A 25,844-nucleotide genomic window follows, 5' to 3' on the forward strand; every position below is an offset into this window, starting at 1 on the left:
AAGCTTTTATTGCATGCTTGGAAAGCAAAGTGAGAACTCTGCATGCTAGAGTTAGTTTTTGTAGTCACCATTTCCACAGGAATGGGCGAACTTCCTGTGTATGCAATCACTGAATCTTACTGAAGAATAAACCACAAGTTCGCACCGTACCATTTAGGTGCCCAGTTTGGCCTTTCTCTTGTCTCTTGCTGTACCCTCTCCATATGGCTACCCAGCTTTAATTTGCTTTCTTTAGAATTTTTGTTGATAGTAAAATAAATGTGCAAATTCCCTATCAGTTGTATATATTAATATAATTCCCTCTCAAATAGAGCTCATTGAAATTAGCCCTAGTAAAAGGTGAGATACATATTCATATAGCTATTTACATAAATCCCATTCACCTTTATGCACACCATGTTTTAATGCAAAGTATCTAGTACTGCAGGTAATTTTAGCACAAGCAAAACAGCACATAAGCTACATCTCACTTCCCAAAGGTTGGATCTTTTTTAATGAATAGACTATCTGAAAACTTTCTATGAGAAATACTATTTTTGGCATTGTATTTTTTTATGAATAAAGATTTAATTTAACTTAACCTTCTACATATTTTACCTTTGCCTTTTAGTGCAACCCAGTTTTGAGTTTCTAAGGAATTCATTGGTCAAAATTGATCACCTTAGAATCCATTATCGTAGTAAGCCTTACAAAATAGATCTTTTTTTACAGTGCTAAAGCTAGCAGGCCAGTTCTGTTCTGACTTGCAGCTCAATTAATTTGTTTTCCAAAGGGTTAGTACATACATGTTTACTCATTCATTTCCTTTGGGAAAACAACTGTCTTTACAGCCAAAAATTGAAAACGGCGATGCCTTTCTGCCACAAATCCCCCACAACTGGTTCTTTGCAAATTATAGAAATTATATCAGACACCTATTTTAAGATATGGTAGAGGATAGTGTATTAATTTGTGAATAAAATAAACTTTTCAATAAGAACAATAATCTGAAGTAACTGATAAAATAGTATATATACTAGACCACAAAGTAAGTTTTTTAAAAATAAATGTATGCTAGAAATCAGTCTTTTATGCAACAGCAGATTTCTGTCAGTCTTAGTAACAAAGTTATCTTTCAAATCAGTTGCAATATGCATATTGATCTGCAGATTATTACAATGCTACCTGTAAAAAAAGAAAACTGTGTAATGCATTAGGTCATTATCTATATAGGTTTAGGGAATTTAGGCATCATCCGCTCCCTGTTGTGAAAGACATTTGCTGCTAAAAATATAAAGCAAAATCTACTATGTGCAGGTGCAGATTCTACTTAGCAATGCAGCTCTGCTTGTATAAGTGATGTTTTTCTAAGTAAACAGAAAGAGGAGATGCAAGGTCGTGGAACAGACAATGGTGCATATCTCTCAGAAAAATTATGTTTTACTGTACAGATTTGCAATTTTTATATATTCCCCGGCATAATGCAACAACACATTGTGACTTAGAGCAGTCCCTATTTTTCACATTTTCCAGTTAATGAAAGTAATGTTTAAATACTCTGAAGTTAGATTATTAACTTCTACAAAATAGAAACAGATGTGTGTCTTAGTATGCCATTAAATTTATGATTTACATAGTACTCTTGAATACAGCTGAGCAGAGGCCAATGATTCTAATTTGCTCTAGATTTACAATAACCTGATCTGGTTTTTGTAAGTACTGAAACACTTTAAACAAAATTAGAAAGCCGTTGTGCTTTGTGTGATTAAAGATGCAATTCCCTTTGGGGTAATGAGAAGAGTTAGAACATGTTTCTTTCTTTATGGATGTTTCCATTATAAACACGAGTACCATATATTATGTATTTTTGTTACTATTTCCTTGATTTTAATTATAAAATAAACTGATTGAGTTGTACTGGAGTTACACTAAAACTTTGCCAAAATCTAGCCAAAGAATGCATACAGAGGTTCATAAAAGTCCTTAAAATTCTTCTGAGGGTCTTAAGGTCTTGTTAGACAAATACTAGTGTCTTATAATTTGCAGAGACCAAAACATCTCTCTGATTTAGAACTAAAGATTTATTTAAAAAGCTAATGCATTTCTCAGTTTATTAAACTATGCTAATACACAAAATTTTACAGGACAAACAATTGGAGGATTCATAGCAATTTAGATGTGGAGATACAGATTTTCTGCATTTAATGGCAGAAATGACAACCAGAATGAGTGTTACAGTTTAAAACATGGTGTACCTATGGGTAGAGATCAAGTTGTGTTGTTGCCTCACTAAATATAAAAAAAATTTAGAGAGGCAAAATGAGATTAGATATCTCAGGTGTAAGTAAACAGCATGCAAGAGCAATTCCCTGTGAATGAATATTTAAGGCATGATTCAAAGATTTTGAAAATCAGTGGAAGTCAGGCCTGTAGAGATGTTTGGATTCAGGGCTGAAGTGAAAATGAGGTATTTCCAAATTCTAATCCATGACTCTAAAAAGGATTTATTTTGTAGCCAAAGTGTACATCATTTAACATTGTAATTCAGTCTTCACATGAAAAGGTGATGTAGGCAAAAAGTGTAAGCATCTGCTTCATAGAGACATTTTTATAATTATTAGGCGATCTCAACTATTTTTTGCAACCTCCCCCCCACAATCTAGTAGATTTTATGAATGTACAAGTGCTGAACCAGGCCTTTAGTTGACATAATTCCTGGAATATAATATTATTTTACCTATTGTATTCTTATTAATACAGTATTTTACATTATGCTTTGAAGCTAATATATGCTTAATACTATATATTTGTATTTAATTATACTACAATATATGTATTTATATTTATCTTCACCTCTGATGAAAAGTTTAATATTATTAATCCTTTCATTTTAATTATACGTAATTAACTATCATTAAAACAGAAGCATTACCTTTTAATAAAAATTTAATCATACATTTACTCAAGCACAGGATCAAAATGCTACACATGGATGAGATGTCTTAAAAGTGATTGAATGCATTCAATTTATTTGGTCATTCACTCTTCCAGTGCACTTAGAGACTGCCATTTGTGCTTCACTCAGGAGATCTCCAGGGTAAGATCCCACACTCCTACCTTGTTCTTGGAGTTGGAATTCTGGAGTTAGACAGTTGTATAGGACTAAGCCACAAGTCTCCCAGCCTGTACGTTGCATCAAATTCTGCTTTCAGTCTTACCAGTGCGACCCTTGATGACTATAGCATATTGTCCATCACAGGTGTTTTTGCATTTGGTTGAGAATGGGCGCAAGATAGCACTGGTAGAATTTTTGACCCCGGGAGACAGCTGAGGATGTATTTGATTTTAAGAAAGGATAAGGATCGCTATGGATTTTTCCTGGGGGATCTGCAAACAGCAACTGGAAGGTTTGAAAAAATGATAGGAGAAAAAATTTCCATCATACAGTAAGACTGAATTGCATTTAACTGGACTAGTTTTGTGGTTTCATTTGAACTTTCCAGGAAATATTTCTATTAGACATATAATTATCCATATAAGAAACATTAGGCTGACAACAAGAGATTGGCAAATATAGTAACTAATTCAAGTAAAGTTTAAGTTATGCCTAGGGAAGAATTAATATTAGAAAATTGTTTGTTTCCTTCTTGAAAAAATTAATATGGGAATAAATTATTCGTAGGAATGAACGGCATCAGGAATTTGGTGCCTCATACTTATTTTTTACCTATAACTTAAAAGTTGAGGCCCCGCTTCTGCAAACACACAGGCTTAGGTGAACAAACTTTTGCTGAACCAAGACCATATGCCCGGTCCTACAAATACTTATGCCTGTTAAATCTCATCAACAATATTAACTTGGATGTCATAGTTAGAAAGAAATGTGTCATCTTACATCTTGTCTTAAAATTAACAGTGTGTTTTGGAAAAGGAATTTTTAATTGTTCCGTTAAATTCATACTAACTCACTGATTCCCAGAGTATGGAATTGTGTTTGCAGCAAACTCTTGTTCCCGGAGCCTGTGTGATTAACTGGGAGACTGGGGGTAAAACCTGCAGATGAGAATGCCATATGTCTGATGCGGAGCACCTGAAAGGAAAGCTCAAAATTTAATGACAGAGCATGGGATGGTCATTATAGGAATATATTGTATAGATAAAAAGGGAAAACACCTGGTCAGCAAGGGTTTTGTAATATTTTTTCATATTAGTTACTTTAAAGTCGTATTAAGCTGTCAGAAGACTTTGCTTTATTATGAACACTGTGTTTCTTAAAGATGCTCGGTGACTCTGGATGCACTTAGGATAATTTATTTTCCAATTGAGTCTGAGATGCCCAGGCCTACTTCTATTGAAGTCAACATTTCTTTTTTTTTTTCAAAGAGAATTAAATCTAGTTTCCTTTTTGCTCAGAGACTTAGTTACATTTCTTAATTGTCAATTTTCTTCACACAATTACTTCATGACAACATTTTTAATAAATGAAAATCCAGTACACTTTGTGACTCCTATTTTAAAGCCCACTCTAAAACATTTGCCTGGCGCAATTACTCAGCAACTCAGAATCAGTGGGAAGTTCAACACTGTATTTATATATTTTTTGAACCTTTCTAATGTGATTTCAAATTACCTAATCCCAATATACATTTAAATCTCAAGAGGGATTTTATTTTAAATGTTACTGTGACTGGAAAGCTTCATACGTTAGGAAAATATTAACTACAAATACAATGGACCCTTTTCTACTCTTTTCTCTGTATTTCCCAGAGCTATTGCGTATTAAAATTGACACAGATAAGACAATTCAACAAAGTTCAGAGTGATAACGTGGGCATTTTGCAATGGCTCTTTTGTTAAGCAATGAAGCTGCACAGGGAAGGGCAGATTTTGACTGTTCAGTTCCTGCCATTCTGATCATTCTTTATTGCATAAGACTCAGATCAGGAAGCTTGAGTCTCTAAAATCTATAGTTACTTGTTTTCAGGAAATACCAAGATAGAGATTCTAGTAAAAAATTATAAGAGAGTGTTCCACCTTCAGACAAGACACTTTTATGCACACAGAAATGGTCTTTGTTGAAGAGCTTCTGTCTTTATTATTTAATTTCTTTGTGAAGCTTACAGTCAACATGATCCCGTTGAGTTCTTTATTTAATATGTTTCAGAGCACAGGACACCTGCTGACTTCTTTAATAACGAGTTGTCCTCAGTTGGCTTATATGTGAAAACTGTGCAGAAGAGGCAAGTAAAGAATAACCTTAGACATTAGACTGATTCCATTAAAAAATAAAATAAAACTATGTCCAGGCTCCACACCCGAAGTCCCTAAAATAAATTTGCAAGGGCTTTTTCACAGCATGGAATCCAAGCGGACTTTTTTTTTAATTGAATTCTGTTCTGTGTAAGTGCAGCTCAGTGGAATTCAATTTCCAAGTAGGCTCCCAGGAAAGAAATACATGCTAAGGATTTTTATTGCTAATGTTTTGGATTTAGTTTCTTAAGTATTATTTAGATTTGACTGTGGACAGAGTTGCTAGTGTTTACCATAATACAGTGCTCTGTTCCCTTCTTTGGAGAAGTGACTCTAAAAAGGATTGGCTAAAGAATAGAAGTTTAACCATGAATAAATTCCAGGGCTTTGTACAGTATTAATAAGGCTCAAACTCTACTTGTTTGTACAAACCCTGAGTTTGATAAAAAAAATCTGCATATTCCCAATTCAACCTTTTTTTTTTTTGTCCCACTTTAATGTATCATCCCTACTTTGTTGGCAGCCTCTTTCATGCCTTGTTAGGAAAAGTATGGGGAAATATTGTTATGGATAATGCAGGGAAGCCCTACAGTCTCAGCCCTGTGGTTCTTAGGGAAGATAAGAAACCCCATTAAGATCAATGAGTCCTTCTGCTCTGAGTGAGTGTTAGCTAAGACAGGGAAATCAGACTTTGACAATTACTTCATCTTAATTGGCTCTATTCTGCACTCAAACACATCACTTCTCCCATAATTCTTTCACTTCTGCTAAAACACATTATTTTACTTCAACCCACAAAACTGAGATGATAAATAAAAAGTATCTCACAACTGAAAACTATATTCAGCCACTGTTAGCTCAAGCTCAAATTGCTTTTCTTAGTCAATAGACTCTGGAATGCTTTTTGCCCTACTACCATGAGCCTGGATAACTGTCTGTTTTCCTGGGGTTTGTTTTGTTTATTTTTTTTAAGGTTAATTCTTTACGCAGCAGAGGTTCGGCCTTGTTAATTATTTCGTGTTGCGGCCGATGCCGTGGGCAGGGCGTGGGGTGACGAAACGAAGGCGAACAGGGCTGGACGGCCCTGGCCATCGCGGCTCTGGCGGGGCGCCGGGGCTCGAACTCGCCCGTGCCACGGCGGTGCCTGGCCGCAGGGCTGCGAAACCTCAAGGCCTAAAGGTGCATACGCAGCCTCGGCTGGCGTGGGCCCACGTGCACGTGCAGATCAACCAGCTTGGGGTTGGGCTGGGATTCGGGTCCGAACTTGGGCTGCCCGGGAGCCCGAGCGGAGCGGCGGCGCAGGAGCACCCGCGGCCCGGCTCCTTCCCGCGCGGGCTGCAGGCGCCAGCCTGCCCTTCTTGACGCTTCTTGCCACAGCTCATCCTCCCGCCCTTCTAGTGCAATTCTGTACGGCCTGCTAAGCTATTCGCAAGACAGATAAGATGATGCATATTTGTTCACTTCAGCTCATGTCTCTTCCTCCTGCACTCCATACAATTATTTTGTGGCACTGAGGAAAAATGTTTATGTTCCATCTAATTCAGTCTAAATAAAATGTTAAAAGGTGACAATCTCTTCAAACATTCCTGATCATTACTTACAAAACTATATTTTAAATTTGTGAAAACAAATGCTTTGACCTTGTGAGCTATGGAAATATTTAAAAACCAAATCTGCTATGCTTTCTTGGCTAATAGTTGTGATTTGCATAGTTGAACCTTGAATGCAGTCATAAATAGCTACAGAATCCAACTTGGCATAATGCCCAGCAATGTTAGGGTGCCAGACAAAAAAATGGGTCAACCACTTACCAAGGAAGTCATTCTGTCTCAACAAGGTGATGTCTAACAAAGAAACTACAAGGCTGAAGACAGATAACATATTCAGCTGCTGTTCAAAAGACAAGAACTTTTCATTTATCAGGATAATCTACTACTGGTAATCAGTACACTAAGTGAACTCCTTCTTGTAGAAAAGAAAAAAGCCTATCAATTGTTTTTGCTAATTAAGATGAATATTATTCCTGTGAAATGAACCAAAAAGTTCAGTGTAACCAGAATCCCAAAAGAGATCTATAGTCTACAAGAATAATTGCACACAGTTTTAATTGAGAGAAAAGTGAGAGCTATTTTTTGTCTTCTTCAATTTATAGTAGCAGTGGTCTTCCACGTTTGTTAGCAGTCTCAGTTTCTCTAAAACATGATTTTCCATACATTAAAATCAGTTACGGAATTAGAAATTCATGACAAAATGGGTATATATTTAATGAAATTCTACCACTAAATACTATGTATTTTGGAATAATTTGAGGTAACAGATCATTTATTAACATATATAGAGAAAAGTCCATTTTTAGATTAAAATCTAGCTGTTGTGACTGGTCATAATAATGTGCATTTAATCTTTATTCATTAAGCACAGCTAGAATTGGGAATGAGAAGGAAAGTATTTTCTTAAAGTAATATTAATTATATTCAACAATTTATTTTCTTCTGTGGCATTTATCTTGTTTTTAGAATTAGAAAGCCTTGCAGTGGTGAAAGGGAGTAACATGAGGAAGCTCTGTTTCACATTGCTTAAACAAAAGACACCCAACTTGAAAAAATATTTATATCTGAATTAATATTTACATAGACGAAATCCATAAGCAGCAGAACAACCCTGTGTTTCCGAACAAGATGCGGAAAGCTCATTTAGGTGTATATGGTTATATATATAAAAATTAATTCTCCCCAAAATAATCTATTACTGTCTTTGTTGTAGTAACCCTTAAGGTCTAAGCCTTTGTCCTATCTTCTTTGCCTATAGTGTAAATCACACAGTTGCCCTCAAAATAAGAATAATTATAATTTCACTTAACATGCAAATTTAGAGCTGTAAATTACCTCAGATCAGGGCACTAGCTGAATACATTTGTTTCCATGAAAAATGAAATGTTGTCTCTCTCTTCTGCCCTTCCCCCAAGCCTTCTTCACAAGATTAGCCTCGGGCTAAAATGGTTTTAAGTAGACTGAAGCTGCTGGTAAACACTTACCTTTGACAATATTATTGCCTAATGAACATTGCAGAAAAGGGTGTATGCAGTGCGAGTGTCTGGCTGCGGCTGCAACCTACATATGATCCTTGTGCCAAGTACCTACTGCTAATAGGCAAATACACACAAAAGAGACAGGCCCTTTGATGGTTTAATCCCAAACATACTTAACTGTCACATAGTTAATCTTTTTTGATTAAAAATTACTCTTGAGTTCTTCTTGAACATTTTTATGTTTGGGGATGAAGGAGGTTACCTGTAGTTCTCATGCCTGTTTGGAACTGTCCTTTTTTTGCTGCTAGTTCTACATGATTTTTCCTTCTCTTTAATCAGAGATACACCCCAAAAGGATCCTCGACCCTGACACTTTTGAAATACCCACTGTTATCAGGGAGGTAAAAATACATTGCAGACTTGGCCAAGGCAGACCTCATTGTTATCACTGGAGAGCTAGATCTATAGGTCAAAGCCACGTTTGTTCAAAACAGCTTCACCTGCAGGTTTTACTTTCCTAGAAAAAAAGTTTGAAAGAACAAGTCTCCTTCCTTGTTCATTGGAAAACATGTCATCATTTTTAAAAATTCATTGTATAACTTGTGTTTTGCTATCAGTTTTCTTGAACGCTGACAACACTTGTTTTTATCAAAGACAACAAAAAATCAGCACCATGTATTTTAAATCTATCACTGTTTTATGCTTTTATGCATTAAAGTTTGTGAATAATCTCCTTTTTTAAAGGATCTTGAGTTCCATTTGGGACTAGATAGAAGATCTTTCAAGTGTAACACTAAGAAGCAGTCACATTTCAAGTCAGAATTTGTGCTCCAAGGGGATATTTTTTGAGTAATATTTCTTTCCATTTTAACAGTAGTTTCACTTCATGATGGTTTTATGTTGATTTCAAACTACATTTTTATGAAGTGGGAAAGAAATTTTTTTGTAAAGAGAATGCCCAAGACCTCTTGGAAAACATTTCTCCTTAGCAACATACTCATAGGATTATTCAGTATAGTTTACTCAGAAGTGTTATTTTAGGATGACCTTTACATGTACAGTATGATGAATTTTTCTTTTTATTTGATTGTAAAGATGTTATGATCAAGGGGTAAAATAAATATTGCCTTTTTCAGTCATAAAAAAGAACGACAAATGAAACCATCTTTTTTAAACAACATGATAGCATGCAGAAGAAGCGATGTCTATGTCCAAAACTATATAATTTTAAATTCATAGATGCAGCAAAGCCCTAGTGAAACATATATAAAGATCAATTTTATACAATTCAAATAGTAACACATTTTATGGGACTCACCCTTTCTCAGCCTAAAGGAGGGCTATATTTATGTTCTTCACTGATAGAATGAAAATGTATTTATGTGTATGGGAATATACAGATTAGGATAAACCAAGCAGAAAAATAAAAAATTGAGCATTCAGGGGTCAACAGTATTTCTAATGAGGATGTTAAATCCTAACTGATTTTTGTTTTAAGAATTAGTATAATACTCTGCAGATCTTTTCTAGGTAGCTTACAGGATTGTGAATATTCAAATATTTTTGGCTGTATAAGCCATATAATTATGAAATTGTACTGTACAGTTATTTCTCAAGCAATTTGGCAATCTTTTCTTAAAAGAATTTACTTTCTGTTCTTTGTTATCAGAAACAAAAATAGCTTTCTGCTTACCATTCTGGAAACAATGGAATTCATCATTCTGCCATAAAGACCCTAGAAAGCAAAGAAAATGTTATTAGTTATTATACCCTAATCTGCGGGGATTCTAGCTGCCAAACAATGCATCAGCATCAAAACAAAAAAAGAAAATATATATTCAAATCATAGATCAATAGTTTAATGCAGTTTTGAATATATACTACAAGTACTTAGCAGGTACCAGCTTAGAAAAAAAGAATGGGCTATTGTGCATATCTGTATTTAGAACTGTGTGCCTGTTGGAATTTATCTGTATAGTGTTCATAAAATACAGACACAGGATCTTGGCATCTAACTTGTGATTGTGCCTTTGAACATACACCCTTGGGCTTACTGTCACTTTGCAATGGAAGGGGAGAAAACAGCATAAAGCATGCATAAAGAGTTAAGATGAGAAGGGATAATTTTCAATGAAATGTTAGAGGTTTCCTTATGAACTCATCAAGAACTTTGTATAAAGATTCTTTTTTTAAAAAAAACACATTCTTTTCATGGTTATTAAAACAATTAATCATCCTTTACATTTTGCTTTAGAAAAATGTTGCTCATGGGTTATACATTTGCAATGATTAGCCTGGAGTACTGAAGAAGTACTAAGTACACAACACACCTCACCAGCACGTGGAAATTCAAGAATGGATACTAGTAAACTCTCTTCTTTCTTCTATTCTACTATCCCCTTCAGTCTGTTTTATACCTGACATACGAGTTATTCTGTTTTCTTTAGAAAAAAATGAATCTCTGCTACCAATTCCTTTAACTAGAGGCTCAACAGAGAGAGAGTGAGTGCTTTCACTCAATAGCTACACAAACAGGATTTGGGCTTTTCTATAACATCTTGTGCTATACGTCCTAATTTTACAGTTTGAGAATAAACAGTTTTCAGGACAACAGGCCATCATCTCACATACAGAACAGAACTTTACTCCCACTGAAATGGTACAGGTGCCTATCTGCCTTGTGAATATTTTTCAGAGGTAAAATAAGGAGTTTTATGCCCAAAAAAGGAGAACATTTAAAACTCACTTGTAATTCTTAAATATTTACATTCTTTAAGAAAAGTAAATCCTAAAGTAAGCATGCAAAGGAGGGAATTAAGGAATCCAGTTTTAAAATTACCTTTAAAAAGGTAACCAAGAGGTTACAGATATAGTCACAAACCACTTAGAAAAAATGTTGACTTCTAGGTAGGGCTACTACGTTTAAGGAAAACTGAAAAGTAAAATACATGATAGATTAATTCCAGGCTCTCACCAAGGCTGCATATAGCGCTGGATGAAATACAGGCATTTACAGGTAAAGGAGTGTCCAGCTAGAGCAGAATTCCCCAGGTACAGGAGCTACGTCCGTTCCAGGAGTTTACCTTGGGCAAAAAGGGAGTTTCCACAGTGCTCAGTACTGCTGAAATTCAGACTTAATCTAGGTTGCAGCACAGCACAAGATATAGGGAGCCTGGATAAAGCTAATGTAAATTAGAACAGTCCCTGAGGGCTGCTCTAATTTACACAGCGCTTCATTGGCCTGTATCCAGCCTTCAGCATGAGCATCCGCGGAGACGGCTTAGAGCCACTTCGGCTCCACTCTTTGTGGGCTCCGTCTTCTGCACGGGGCTCCGTGCGGGAGGTAGCGCAGAGGATCTCCTTTGCTTTGCTCACGAAATACAGGGAAGTAGGGTCTCCCTCAGTCAAAGGAACGGTATTTCACTGACTTTAAAAGCAGCCCTTTGAACGTCCGCCTCAGTTCAGCCGAGCGCCCGAACACCTTATTGCCCTGGCTTCTGCGTCCTTCCCAGGCATCCTGGCTCCTCAGCCTCGCCAGGCGCGAGGTGCGTGGTGGCTGGGTGAGGTAATCATTAATCCGCCGCCCGTTCAGGGCTGTGGCATGAAAAGGCCATTCATTGCAGCAGGTAGTAGTTGCCTTTCCCCTGCTTGGCTTTTGAGTCCCCCTGCCACAAGGCCGTAATCATGTTTTCAAAGCTGCTTGTACGCTGGTAAAATTTCACAATTTCATAAATGAATAAAAGTTCTCATTGACTTCAAAGGGAACTGTATGCACAAAAAGGGAGATTTTGCCTCCAGATCTAAACTTTTTTATTATTAACATTCTACAACAGGAGCTACAATGTTGTAAGATAAGAACTGAAAATTGTGGGCCTGCCCCCCTGTTTATCAGCCACGTGTGCCAACTTCTGGACTCTGAGCCGCAAGTTCCTAAATACGTGCTTCGCACGAGTGTCCTCCTGAAGTTGCTGCAGCGACGCTTGTGTTTGAAGTTGCGTGTACATTTTAATGTTCTGCCAAATCACGGTATAAATCTTTACATTGATTTACCTGAGCAGAACAGCTGAAAGTAAAAGAAGTGTAGTACGATAGCTAATGTATGAGTTCTTTTTGGACATAAATCACTTTTAATAACAGGGTATTTGCTGGTAAATAGAACACAGAATTATTATTTTAGAAAGAGTGACTCAAGGCTTCTCCTCATTTTTGCTTTCACTGGCTCAAATAAATAATCAGAGTGGATGTGAGTCTGACCACCCAATTCTCAAATTTTGTTTGTCAAGTGCTAACTAGTTTTTGATTTGCCTTTTTTTCTGATCAGATTTATCTATAAAGTTGCAGCTACTTTCAGTGTCTCTGGCATTGGCATTACAAATGCCAAAAAACTTATTTGATTCCGTAGTTCCTGCTTGCTCATTACAGTTTCTGAATCAATAAACAAAATCACATATTTTTAATCGCTGGCTCCTGAAGAGGGCAGCACGTTCTAGACATTATTGAATTGTAAGCGATGACATGACAGCCCTGGCTTTACTGTACTGTACACAGAGGAAGGGAGAATAAAAACATTCTGGATATTTTGTGTAGACAGTTCCCATGATACAGTAAGTCAGCAAAAGTTCTAGGCTGTTATAGACCAAGGTCAAAACTGTATTTGATTGTTAAAGAGAGCATTCAAATTAGCTACCTGAAGCAAGATATTTAGAAAGAGATCAACAAAATACCAGCAAGGAGTACTTCCACGAGGAATATGTTTTATCTTTAACACTGAAGATAACTTTTCCTATTGGCAGTGCATTGACTATCAAAACTACTAAAGGGGTTAGATTTAATTATCTCACTTCTTTGCACATTTCATCTCAATTGCTATGGCAACATTCAGTTGCCTCAGCAGCAATGTACACTTTAATCAGATATTTCCTCACTCATTTCTCTGCGCACCACAGCAATGTAGTCAAATTTACAGCCAAACCCTGATGCATCTGATAACATCTCTTAGGAATGGTTAGGTTTCCCCTGCTCCTCACCCATAGCCACAAATATTTCTAGAGAGTTTGGCACTCTGATGACAAAGGCTTTAGGAGATGAAAAGTGTGTATACTTTAAATCTTGTCTACTTCACTGACTTTATGTTGTTTCTGCCACCACTCCCTTTTTACATGGCTTCTACTATTTGGTAACTCTCCCCATCAAGCTATGGGCAGGTCTTCTGGTTCCTGCAGGAGCTCTTTAAGGGCTGAGAACAGGAAACACAATAATTGGGCAGACAATATGATTCCTCCCATATTCCACCCTGCCCTGAAAAGCTTTTTCTTTGATTACTCATCCTTGATTAAATGCTTCGTCAGAGTACATCATAGTTCTTTAAACTTCTTGGCCCAGAAACCATAGACTAAAATAAAAGTAATTAGGAGTGATGAGCAGATACTGGGGACTACATATTGAAATGCAGACAGTAGGAAGAGTCAGGAAGCTAAAAGTACATAAGGCTAAGTACTAAATTCAGCTTATGGGAAGTCTTGATATTTTTGACGTAGAAATATCATCTGATTTGAAAACATGTCACCACAAGGTAAAGTGGGAACAGGGATAAGTTCCTAATGGCGCCTAGCTTCTGTGGTGAAAAATACATTAGAAATACATTAGATGGATTGGATTAGATTGGATCACAGTCAGATATATAGGAAAGAATGATAGACAGAGGGCATTAAAACATAATTCTGCATATTTTGAAGATTGTCTTTAAATAGTCAGTTAGTTGATTTTGCTCTTTTACATTAAAGTGAATATTCTACACTGCCTCTTGTTTCTATTTGCATTTCTCATAGCTGTTCATCAGCTCTCAAGTAATAAAATGTCACAGCCCATTTTCAAATAAGGTTTTGGATTACTGCTGTCTTAAAGATGTTGGAGGCCCTGGGTAGGCCCAGTGTTGACTTGGCCTCTCCTGTCCTGGACAGATATATGGAGTGTGTTCAGAGCCACTCTACATCATGTGAATGATAATAAAGTCTGATCAGTCTCCCTGACCATGCACCAGAAAGTCTCTCTACAGTTTATCTCCATGTGAGCCATAGCAGCTTTTCTGGATGCTTCATAACCCAAGGTACTAAAAAAACATAAGAGCATCAACTTATTATGAAAATTTAGGAAAAATTGTGCCCAGTGTACTTTTCATACATGACAAGGGATGTGATCATATACAGTATGACAGTCTACGTTACATGGGATGCCTCGTGACAATTTGGGGAGACTTTTCAAGTGGAGGTGCTGAAGCCTAACCTTGGTAAGCCCACGTCATATGACAGTGCTGTCTTGTGCTCCATCAATGTTAAATTTTTAGGGTCATTCTGAAAGAGAAGCTACAAGTTGCAGAATCTACAATAGTTTTTTGGATTAGTACTTCCAAAGATATACACATAACCCCTTTGAAATCAATGGGTCTAACCATACAAATAAAGACTATTTATGTTTGCAGGACTGGTCACAATAGCTTAAAATAGGTATTCCCCTGCAGCATTATATATATATTAAACTATATAATATAAGTTTTAATAATGTGTCCAAGCAACATTTGTGTCATAGAAAATGCAAAGATCATTTAAAGTTCAGAGTTTGCAATTCTGTACTAAAATTGAAATGAGAAAAATACATATATCTAAAAAAATCCAATATCCATACGTAGTTAAAGATCACAAAATGTTTGTAGTATAACTTGTTCCACTTACAGGATTCATTTAAGGGTGATTCATATAACATGGGAAGAGCTATGCTGATTTCCACCAGCTGAGAATCTAGTGCATAGTCTTTATAATACTAATTTTATAGTGCCGTAATTATCTATGCCACATACAATTAGCAACCTATGCCAAATAACACATTCCTTGTTTGAATAGTTTATAAACTGGAGGCTTTGATAGGTTAAATATACTCCCCCCCAAAAAAAAAAGAAAACTACGGAACAGTGCTTGGTCAGTAGGGGATGCTTTGGGGACCCTGTAGGATTTTCCTGCAGCACAGAAGAGAGCTCTATTGGATTTATTCTATATAGGCTCAAAGATTTTACATGAAGACATATGCATGGAACAGAAATGACTGGAAAATGTGGAAGTGGACAGAGTTATAATTTGTTTCTCTCTGCACATTCCTGTTTAATTTGTTAATTTTATGAATTTATGAAATATAACTGAATTTAAATCTGGCATTATTTAAATTTGGCATTATTCATGTAAGTTGCATGTATAAATACTTCCAGTTATGTATCCAATTTTCCTACCCTTTTGATTTATGTCTAGGATTGTATGAAAGACATACCCCAAAAAACAGCGGAAATATGTTATCTGTACAGACAAAAAGCAGAACTGTTACAGATAAAGTGCTTTAAACTTTACAAAGCACGTTACCCATTTGTTTTTATTTGCAATAATGGAAAGTAAAACATTTTCAAACCAATTTCTTGGTGAGGCTGTGCCTTCAGCAGGGAATATTATAACTTCTAATGTAATTTCTAAACTAAACCACATCACGTAATGCTTTAGCAGGCGTTCAGTTCTTGCTAGGTAAACCAGCCCTCCCTTGGCACATCCCACAGCGCTCCCTCTCTCCCTGCCCCGGAGGGCTCCCACTGCCTGCCCTGCACAGCCCTGCTCCAGGAGCTGCTGCCCTCCCCAGAGCCTCCTCCTTCCTACTGCTCCTCCTCAACCACTGCCAAACCAGACATTTTCCTGGGAAAACAGTCCATTTCTCCTGATCCCAGCTCCTTGCAGCCTAAATGTCCTGCCTAAAGAGGAGGACGTGGAGCCTGGAGCTGGGTGCTGTTGCAGCTCCCCTTTTCTTATGGTTGCCAAAGAGGGGAGAAGTTTGGGTGACAGACAGACAGGAAAGCATGAGGAGTAAGAGTCAATGGCTGGGTAAAATTCTCCAGAGTTTCTTTTTTTGATTCCTACTTGGAGGTGCTCGATACATTCTGCTTCTCCCTCTCTCTGGGGTGGAGAAGCGCTGCTTTGTTTATGGCTTGGAGCATTTGCAAGTCAGTCATCTATTCTCTTAGTTCCACCTCTGTTCAAGTTTAAAGAACCCTTCTATATGGCCCAATCAATACAGACTCCGTTTTCTTCATTCATGCAAGTCACCATATTATTTTTTACACCTTAATCAAGCTGGAGAGTGTAATTATTCCACATAGTGGAGGCACTTGTTAGAACCTCTGCTTGGTTTTTATATATGTATTACACACACACACACACACACACACACGCACACACACACACGTATATAGAGAGTTTATGCATGCTCTTACTGTAGCACTAATACTCCCTAAAGGTATTATTATGTTGTTAAACAAATTAAAATTAAACAAGAGGTAAAAGTGCACTTGAACTGAAAACTGTTAAAAAATGCCTACAGGCGAGACAAAAGTGAACAGCAGGAATTTTTCCAACTGCGTAGCTCTAGGAGTTCCTTTGGGCCTACTGACTGTGCTCCCACTTATGCTGCAGGAAATGCAGTTTCAAAAATATTCATATAGGTGTTGTGAGTTTCAAGCAAAATGACATGTGAAATTCTCTGTTTGCCTTCAAGATAAAAATGGAGGGAACTGCTGTCAAACTAGTTAAGTTAGAGGACTGAATGGAGAGGGATGGTGGGAATAAATAAATAAAAAGAGCACGGAAACAAAAAGAGTAAGACAGAATTCTACCCAGGTCAGAAATGTAATGGAAGGTAGTTTTGCCAACAAGCAAATCCAATAAAACAAAAGGCTCAGTGGGCAGCTGGAACTGGTGGGTAACTTGGAACTTTTCTAAAAAATTCTGGCCTGATACCAGATTTCTACAACTAAATGCAAAAGAGGTCATTTTTATTGGAAGGATTCAATAAAGTCCCATAAAGAATACTTGGGATGATGGAAGGGAAGTGCAGCATTTGACATGGCCAAGTCTAAATACTGAGATTCAAAGACTCAATTATCAAAAACATTGGTATTAGTTAAATATATACCAAATTTGGATTTGCAAATCACATTTGATGCAAGTGCAAATGGATGCACTCATTGGAAGTAAGGGGGTAAACTGAATAGATCATTTATCTTTGAAAGTAAAATTTTTAGGTTTAACTACTTCCCTTCATTCAAACCTCATCACAGTGTACGTCACAGTTAAAGAATTTTCTGTGTAAATTACTACATGCTTTGCACTGAGAATGAAAGATGAGATGGCATGATGGCCCAGTCACATAATGAAATAAGGGGCTGGACTTTTTAAACAGTTCTGTTCTTTTGATGACAGTGTTATCCAACAGCTGTGACCACCACAATGACCACCACCACAACTGTTGACTTAGAAGTGCTCAAAAATCAAAGAACATGTGGACCTGGAGATGAGGATATGAAGATATAGTAGGAAGGAGGATTAAGAAGGTAATTCCATCTCATTTTCGCAAGACTATAATCCTAATGGTGTCACTGGAAGTACTTCCAAATTGCACAGGGGCAAAAGAAAGCATCCCTTCCTCTGATTCTATGTATTTGGAATCTATCTTACTAAAGGCTATATTTATAGTCCACCTGCTATATAATGAAAGGTAAGATGGTGAAAATATAAACAAAGGAAATATTAATGCATGAATCAGAGTAATACAACAAATAGGGATGTGGCTTTCTCCTGGTGAAAAATAGAAATTAATCTTCGCTTCTGCTTTGAGCACTTTGGCTCTAAGCTTAAATCTTATAATCTAATTGGTGTATCATGCACACTAGATGCAAGTAGCTGAGAGTCATACAATTTTTTCCTATTTGAAACTAAATGATTTGTATATGTGAGCTTATTTTTCCTTAAGGATAGAGCTCTGTGAAACAATGTTAATCTAAATTAAACAATAGTATCAAAGACATTTGTCCTTTTAGGGCACCTCCATCCTCAAATGTGCTGAGGTAAAATGTATTGTTTTTGTTCAATAGATCTGCTCTTTGGACTAAATCCAGATTCCAAGTTATTGAGAGAGACTTTTACTTCTGGATCAGGCCCCTTGTGTATATTCACATTCATGTATGATTACTTTAGTGGAAAAAGCGTTTTTATTCCCACTTCTGATGGAGTGAACTGAATTCTCTTTTGACATTACTTACTGTATCAACAATGAGATTTATGCAGCCTCAGTGCATTTCAGTTCAGTGCTACACTAAAACTGAGTTACCCCAATGAAGGGTAGCAGACCAGCTGCTGAGGTTTAACTGGGGGCATCTTTAGTAGTAACAGGATGTATGAGATAGAAGGAACCCAGCTTGGCCTTTTGCAGCCCAATTGAATTTTCCAAGCTTTGCAGTTAAAAACAATAAAAGGTATTTTTATTAGTAAATTGAGAAAATTAGAGAAATCCACTGAGACTTAAAGCATGTGGAAACCTGTTCTGCCATTCTCACAAAGTCGATTTTCATGACGGAACTGTACTAAAATAGTTTCTTTTGTTCCAGTTCAATTGTTTAATTATTTTTGCCTATGAGTAGAACACATTTAATAAAACTCACTTGTACCCTTTTTATGTGTTCACATAATAAACACTCTGCTTGCACTATATCATTGTTGCTTTCTTTGGCAAAATTTGACATATGCTGTGGGTTGATATTTTGTTTATTATATGCGTTTTTTTAAAGAACATTTGTGGAAAGGTTGTAAAAAAGGAGGTGCATGTGCATGTGCACATGTGCATTAAGGCTGAGACTGCCAAAGGAGCACGAAGAACTGAGACACCCAACTCTAATTGAAATTCCACAGAAGGCAGGCTCCTTTGGCAGCCCCAGACTATGTGTAGAGCAGAATTTCAGCGTTTATTCAGGTATGCGCCTTAAAGCAAAATTTCAGTGTGATCAAGTACCGCACACATAGTAATGAGCTTTGCAATTTCCTGAACAGCTTTTATGAGGAGGGCTCGCGCCTCTCCCTTTCTCCTCCCTTTGCTGCTTGTGTCCTGCCTTCCACCTTCCACTCCCTCCTTCGTTAAGCCTTCGGAGCAACCTGATGGGCTTCGCAGGAACCGGGGTCATCGTGGTGATCAGCGACTCGGGCTGTTGAGCACTCAGCCATTGATCACACTGAATAGATTCATATATCTCAGGCATGCCATCACAAGCAGCTGCTTCTGCTTAGCTTGCCAGCTTTCTGTCACCTCGAGGATTCAATGAAGTTCAGAGGCAGTGTGAGAAGGTTATATAATTCTGTCAAGAGATCATGTCTTTGATTTTTTTCATCTCTTAGACCTACATGTCTACCCTTTGGGGGGTCTATCACAGACTGAGAACTGCCAATATATTACATACCATAATGCAGCAGTATAAAGAGTGCTAAATAAAATATATAAACGTCCTTCCTTTGAACAGACTAGCAGGAGCCTTCACTCCTTTCGTTTATGAAAGAACATTACATAATGCCGAAGAGACACCGCAGCTGTATTCGTGTGTGCACGCACATGCCTTGGCTGCAGTTTGAAACACATTCCCCAAAACTGTCAGATATTATCATATCCAGGGTTCTTTCTCTGTCTTATATTTGAATATTCTGTGCCCAGTTTTTAACAGTAAAAAGTAACTTTAGTCACTTGGATAAAAGTAGTCACAGTTTAGCATAGTTTTACCTGGAAAGTAAGAGTTACCTCACTGAGTCATTAAAAGGACACTGGGAACTTGAATGCCACTTTCCCATCTAAACACTTGTCATGCAGTGTACCTGAAAAAATTCAAGGTTTTTTTGCTCCATTTTTTTCTTGTTTACTTCGTGCAGGTAGTTCAGGCTCTGGCTCACATACACCGAAGTCCAAAGCTGCCACAATCTGGGATATTACCAGCGCACAGCCGCCTGCCCTGCACCTGCAGGAAGAGCATAATCCCAGCTCCTGCCCCGGCGACGGGGGCGAAGGCTCTTTCGCTGGCAGTTTGGATTAACAGCTGATGCGGATATAGGTGGCTAAAACACCGGCACATGCTTCTCTCCCTCGTCCCCGTGGCTTGACAGTGATTTCCGACAGAACTGCAAGATGGACAGCTGCGAGCGCGGACATCCGAAACCAGGGCAGCCACATCTGGCAGCGCGCGTCGCGGAGCCCGGCCGGCGCGGCTGCTTGTCGGCGCAGTCTCCGCGTCGGGGTCGGCTGCAGGGAGGATCTGCAGGGCTCAGAAACCCTCCAAACAACAGGCAGCAGGCAGAGCCTCACCCCCCCGGCCCGTGCGCAGGGCCCGGACACAGCAGTGTTCTCGGAAAGTCCAATTTCAAAGATTTACGTTAATACTAAGATGATTCACAGACCTCAGGCTGCAGGTGTGTGTGTGTGGAGGGGGGAGATGAACTTGCTCATGGTTAATAATAATGATAATGATGATGATAATGTTCTCTGGTCTTCTTAAAAGACGCTTCTAAGCCTCATTCACAGAGCAAAAAAAAGTGTAGACATTTTCTAGGAATCAAAAAAAAAACCCTCCAACATTCAAACGATTTTTTTTTTAATTGGTCATCTTGAAAAAATTCAAATTGACAGTGTCCCTTTTAATGATACACTTCAAAGCTTAATGAAATCTCCTTGTCAAATTAGGCTACTACTTTAACACATATTCAAAGAGGTGTATGCAGCTCAAAAATGGATTAGAACAGCCAGGAAAAGGGGTCACATTCTGTTATACGAATGCAGTTCCAGGGCTTGAATGAATCTGGATGATTTAACAATAACAAGGTACATAAATTAAGTTGATTTACTACACAATCTACTACTTAAAAATACAATGAAATAAAGACTTTGAGCTTCCTATTCCACTACCTTACAATTTTTATACTTTATCATAATAAAAAATGAAAATAAAGTGTTACCAGACAGTATTGCTAGATTTCATATTAACTTTTCACATAAACCAGGTGCAAACTATTAAGAATAGCTGCTTCCTTTATTTTTAAAAAGTTCATTACCTGTGTTATTTATAGCCATTCATACGGTAAAAAAGAAAGGAAATATTCAAAGCTAATCTATACAGGTTGGGATCTTTGGTGTTTGTCTGTCTTGGTTGTCTGGATGCATCAAGTCTGTTTTCTGAGTACGTGGGCTCCTGTAAGACCTATTTGAGTTCACTTAGAAGATATGAAATTAAAATAGAAAGTTATGGGAGTGGTGTTTTTAACCAGAATCATTTTAATTGAAATTAAAACAAATGCAAACACATCTCTCCATGCTAGGTTTGGTATAGCCCATTTCCAAACAAAATCCATCACTTCAACTAAAACTAAGGTGACATTGTCACTTTAAATCACAACTCTATATTTCAGCAATTGGCATCTCATGAAGTAGTTGTGCCACTTGCAAAATATTCAAGGACAATATTAAACAACATCTACAACCTTTCAAATGTTATTTAAAAGAAAAATCTTTTTTTTTCATCTCTATAATTTCTTTGCCTCTTCAAATGCTGTTATTAACATTCTTTCTCACATATTCTCCTTTCTGCTTTTCTTTCAGTTTTAATTATTTTTTCTTTCTCAATTAATCCTTTGTTTGAACTGTTACTTTTGAGAGAAGAAAAGTTGTACAAGGAACTGTTGCAGTGTTTGCCAGTTTGCTTTGGGTCCTTTCCTGCTGCTTCTTTGAAGCCTGCTCCTACAAGGTGCTGAGCACTGTGCAACCCCCTGCAAGTTGAGGGTGCTCAGACTGTCTAGGAAGAGCGTAGCATATTGCAGGATCATGCCTCGCATGGCAAGTTCTCCAAGTGATGACTATTTATGTTTCGCTGAATAGACTTAGCATAAATTTTAACATCTCCAATATAATTGGTTTTTTTAATGGGCAAAGAAGAGGTATTTTCCATGACCGTATCACTCAGCACTTCAAGAATTAAGCAATGCCACCCAAAAAGTCTGGCAAAGAACCAGATGTCATAGTTACAAACGCACGGAAAAGTTGGAATACATTAGAGGCAATTACAAGGTATGTGAGCTCTTCGGTGTTCAAAAAGCATCTAGAATGTTGTAGGTCCTGTCTTAATCAAATAATAAATCATAACAAACTTGCACACAATCACCAAGAAATCAAAGAATCAAAGCATAAATGACCACCAAAGTACTATATTCTTTGTACTGTTTGCCTGGGTTGTTTTTTGTTATGGGTGCAGTATTAAGGACTACTGCAAATATATGTACTAATTAAAACAGGAATTTAAATCTTTCATTAAAAACAGTAATGCTAACCTAAATTGCTTATTTAACATTTTTCAATCTGTTATTATGCAGACAGTATACATATTTGCTGTTTCTCAAGCACTCTACAATACTTCTCTCAGATAAGCATTTATGTTATGTCTAGCAGATGAAGAAAATACTTAGCCTGCAGCTGGACCTGAATAGTGCCTGTATCATTCAAATGCAGGAAGATCTGGTTTGGGGATCAGGACCTGAATATAGTCAGTGAATACTTGTTCCTGAGATTTCTGTTCTTTTTAGTGCTACAGATGCCATAATTAGGGGCTCTTTTCAAACTGTTTGTATGAATGAAATTATGAATAGCTCATTGTTGTAGCGTGTGTTTGTGGCATAACCAAAGAGGATGTAGCAAACTGCATCTATATAACTAATCCTGAGCAAAAGGCAGCAACTGAATTGTGCAACAGCAAATCACAATCTCAGTCCTTGTTCTTCTAGTGCATTCAGAGATTATTTGCCTGCCTGCGCAATCTGCCCTGGGCAGGACGTTGCGCCGGGAGGACCAGGTGAGGGTCTGCTGCGCCAGCTTCGTTGCATGGGAGCAGGAGCAGCGGCTCTACCGAGGCTGCGCTCCCATACAGTGTTGGTGGGACATGAGTACTCTGTGCAGGAAATAAAGTCATATAGCACCAGCTAAACGCTATCTCATGGTCAAACTAAAGTTACCTTTAGCAAAGACATATTGAAATCTGTGGTTAAAAGCTGCATCAATTTTCCCAGGCTTTCTTCTGATACAAAGAAAATTATGTCTCTGGCTATGTGTTCACTGCAATTACATCTTTCCCAGTGACATCATAACTCAAGGATAAATTTTTTGTTTTGCATATGGACTGTACCTGATATACCTATACACATCAATGTAATACAGAAAGTTATATTTACATATAATGCCTTAGCTGTACAATAACTTGCAATCATACAGAAGGGTTTCATTTTGAAGGATTCCCCAAGCACTTACAAACTAAAATATCACACTTGTTTTGAAACCTAAACCAAACACCCCTCCTGATCGCAGGGTAAGGACAAGGACATGCTGCAGAAACAGCATGCACACAGCCATGGAGTCTACCAGACGGAAAGCTGTCAATTCTGCATACGCAGCATGGTTGAGATGTGGTTTGTCGGATGCGTAAAAGGCTCTGCCAATTATCTGCTAATTCCATGTAAAAATCTCCAGCAAGCAAAGATTTTTACAGACCTAACTTAAGCAGTGTCCGTCCCTGGATGCGGTAGGTACACAGCCAGGCCCACAGCCTGGAAGCAGCACTGCAAACCTCGCCCTGAAGGCCAGTAGTCGTCTAGGAAGTTTCCAGGGAGTTCTTGGTAAACATTGTCCTGAAGATATACTCCCGCAAACATTTCCTACTAGCTTGCTGTGCAATAATTCATATAGAAAATGCTAGCAGTACATTTCCATTCAAGATTCAGGATAACCCTTAACCGATTGCAGAATGATTTTGCATCAGTTGTATCGTTTTAGGACTCTATACCAAATAACTTTCATTAACCCTCTGTATCACAAACAGTCTCTTATTAAAATGTAGCTATATTGCCTTTCAAAGCAGAGAAATGGCAAGCATTTGGACTGAATATACTCAAGCTAAACAGTTAAGAAATACAAAACGAGTGAGAAGAACTGAGGAAAAAATTTATATGAAGAAAATCATATTCCTAAATATAAAACTTCTCCAAGTCCTACAGTGTTCACAAACTTCTCTTTCTATACTTGCATTGGTCTGTCATAACCAGTCTATCAGATTTCTGTATCATTACCCTCCTTTTTAACTGTCCTGTACTCTGTCTTCCTTCTGCTTCATGTTCATCAGCTGCCTCAGTACTTACACAAATGTGAACTGGTTTGATTAAACAGGTGCACCCCCATGTTAAAGGATGTTCTATTTTGGTTTATCTTCTTAACATATTTTTAACCATTTTAAGCAAAACTGAAATCAGTCGCTTTGGTGCAAGAACATCAAAAAAGGGATTTGACAAAATTTTTGTATAAACACTATAAATTCACATTTTTAATTAAATTATTTGATTTCTGAGAAGACATATCCTTACTAGCAAATAACATCTGTCTTGCTTAGTGTATTTCCTATGTAGATCACAAAGCACAATTAACTGAAGGAATTACTTAAATGAAAATTCACATAGAAAGGCACCACAGAAAGGTAAAACATTGCTCAGCCGCCAAGTCAGGTGCAAGAACCGTAACTGTACCACCCCACTTCTCTGCCACTTGCCACCACTGTCTCCTTCACACTTTTGTTTTCTTCAGGGAAGTTGCTGAGGATGCTGAATGAGATAGGAGGTAAGAGGAGATCTAGACCACATTATAAAACGAATATAAAAGTGGCATATTGAGGGTCTCTCAAGTACCTAGTCAAACTGGATGAATATGGGAGCTCAGAATAGAACAACCCCCTTAATTACATCTGATTTCTAAAATTACCTGCTTATCTAAATTCTGTTTGGAATATTCCATAGAACAAGACAATCGAGCAGCTTTGCAGATAAAGCTAAATTAAGATGCTTGGCTGGGCTCTTATACCAAAAGTTTACTCAAAACTTTGTTACAAAACATATTTGCTTAGAGTCATGAGCTCCCTGGCAAGACCGAGATGCTGCTGGTCAAACATCAGATTAGGGTAAATCCACTGAAAATTTCAATGCTTTAATGATTTTCTGAAGTTCGATGGAATTCTTAGTAAGTTTGCTATATACTTCTGGGTTATTTTTTATTATATTGCATATTTTAGCTGTTATCCATCACACACACGCTGTGGTTTTAGGGAGGGTCCTCTCTGCTCCCCCTGCACTCCCTTTGATTCCTCCAAAATGACATAATAAATGTTCTATCAGCAAGAAAAACTTCTGGTGAAGTTTTTGATCCTTAGTTTCTTTTAACAGTCATTCAGCATTAGCACATCTCTACACATCAGCAAAAATTTTCTTTTAATTTGTGAACTTCAGACATTAGATGGTCACCTCTCCTGGAAAGACACCAGATTAGTTTGTTCTACAGACAGTTCTCAATGGAGTTCTCTTTTTGAATATCTTCCCAGTAAGTAAATGAATGTACTGGTTTCCATTGATTGAAAGTGCCTCCATCAGGGTACAAAGGCAGACTAAGAAGCCTTTTCATATTTCATCTGTTCTCAGGTCATTGAATTGACCTTTTATATAATACTGAGCAGACTTCAGATTCTGTAATTAACATTCAAGGTACTGCTGGTACATGATATAGCTGTCACTATATTATGGAATTGATTACTTCTTCTCTTTTCTTGTGACACTGCTTTTGCTAGCTGTTCCAAAGATTTACCAAAAACTGGGTGTTTCTGCCCTCAGCACTCTAA

At 37.5% G+C, this 25,844-nt stretch overlaps 1 protein-coding gene across 12 annotated transcripts in view; it reads right to left on the reverse strand.

Moving 5' to 3' along the window:
* The window catches only part of ADGRL2 (adhesion G protein-coupled receptor L2), a 392,431-nt gene that overhangs the window by 165,831 nt on the left and 200,756 nt on the right, over nucleotides 1–25,844 (reverse strand). For all 12 annotated transcript variants that reach the window (XM_013961433.2, XM_013961430.2, XM_013961432.2 and 9 more), the window contains exon 3: nucleotides 9,951–9,992. The gene's annotated coding sequence lies outside the window, so the exon portion shown is untranslated. The remainder of the gene's footprint in view (nucleotides 1–9,950; nucleotides 9,993–25,844) is intronic.

The sequence above is a fragment of the Apteryx mantelli genome, chromosome 8, assembly GCF_036417845.1.
Source record: "Apteryx mantelli isolate bAptMan1 chromosome 8, bAptMan1.hap1, whole genome shotgun sequence".
NCBI lineage: Eukaryota > Metazoa > Chordata > Aves > Apterygiformes > Apterygidae > Apteryx > Apteryx mantelli.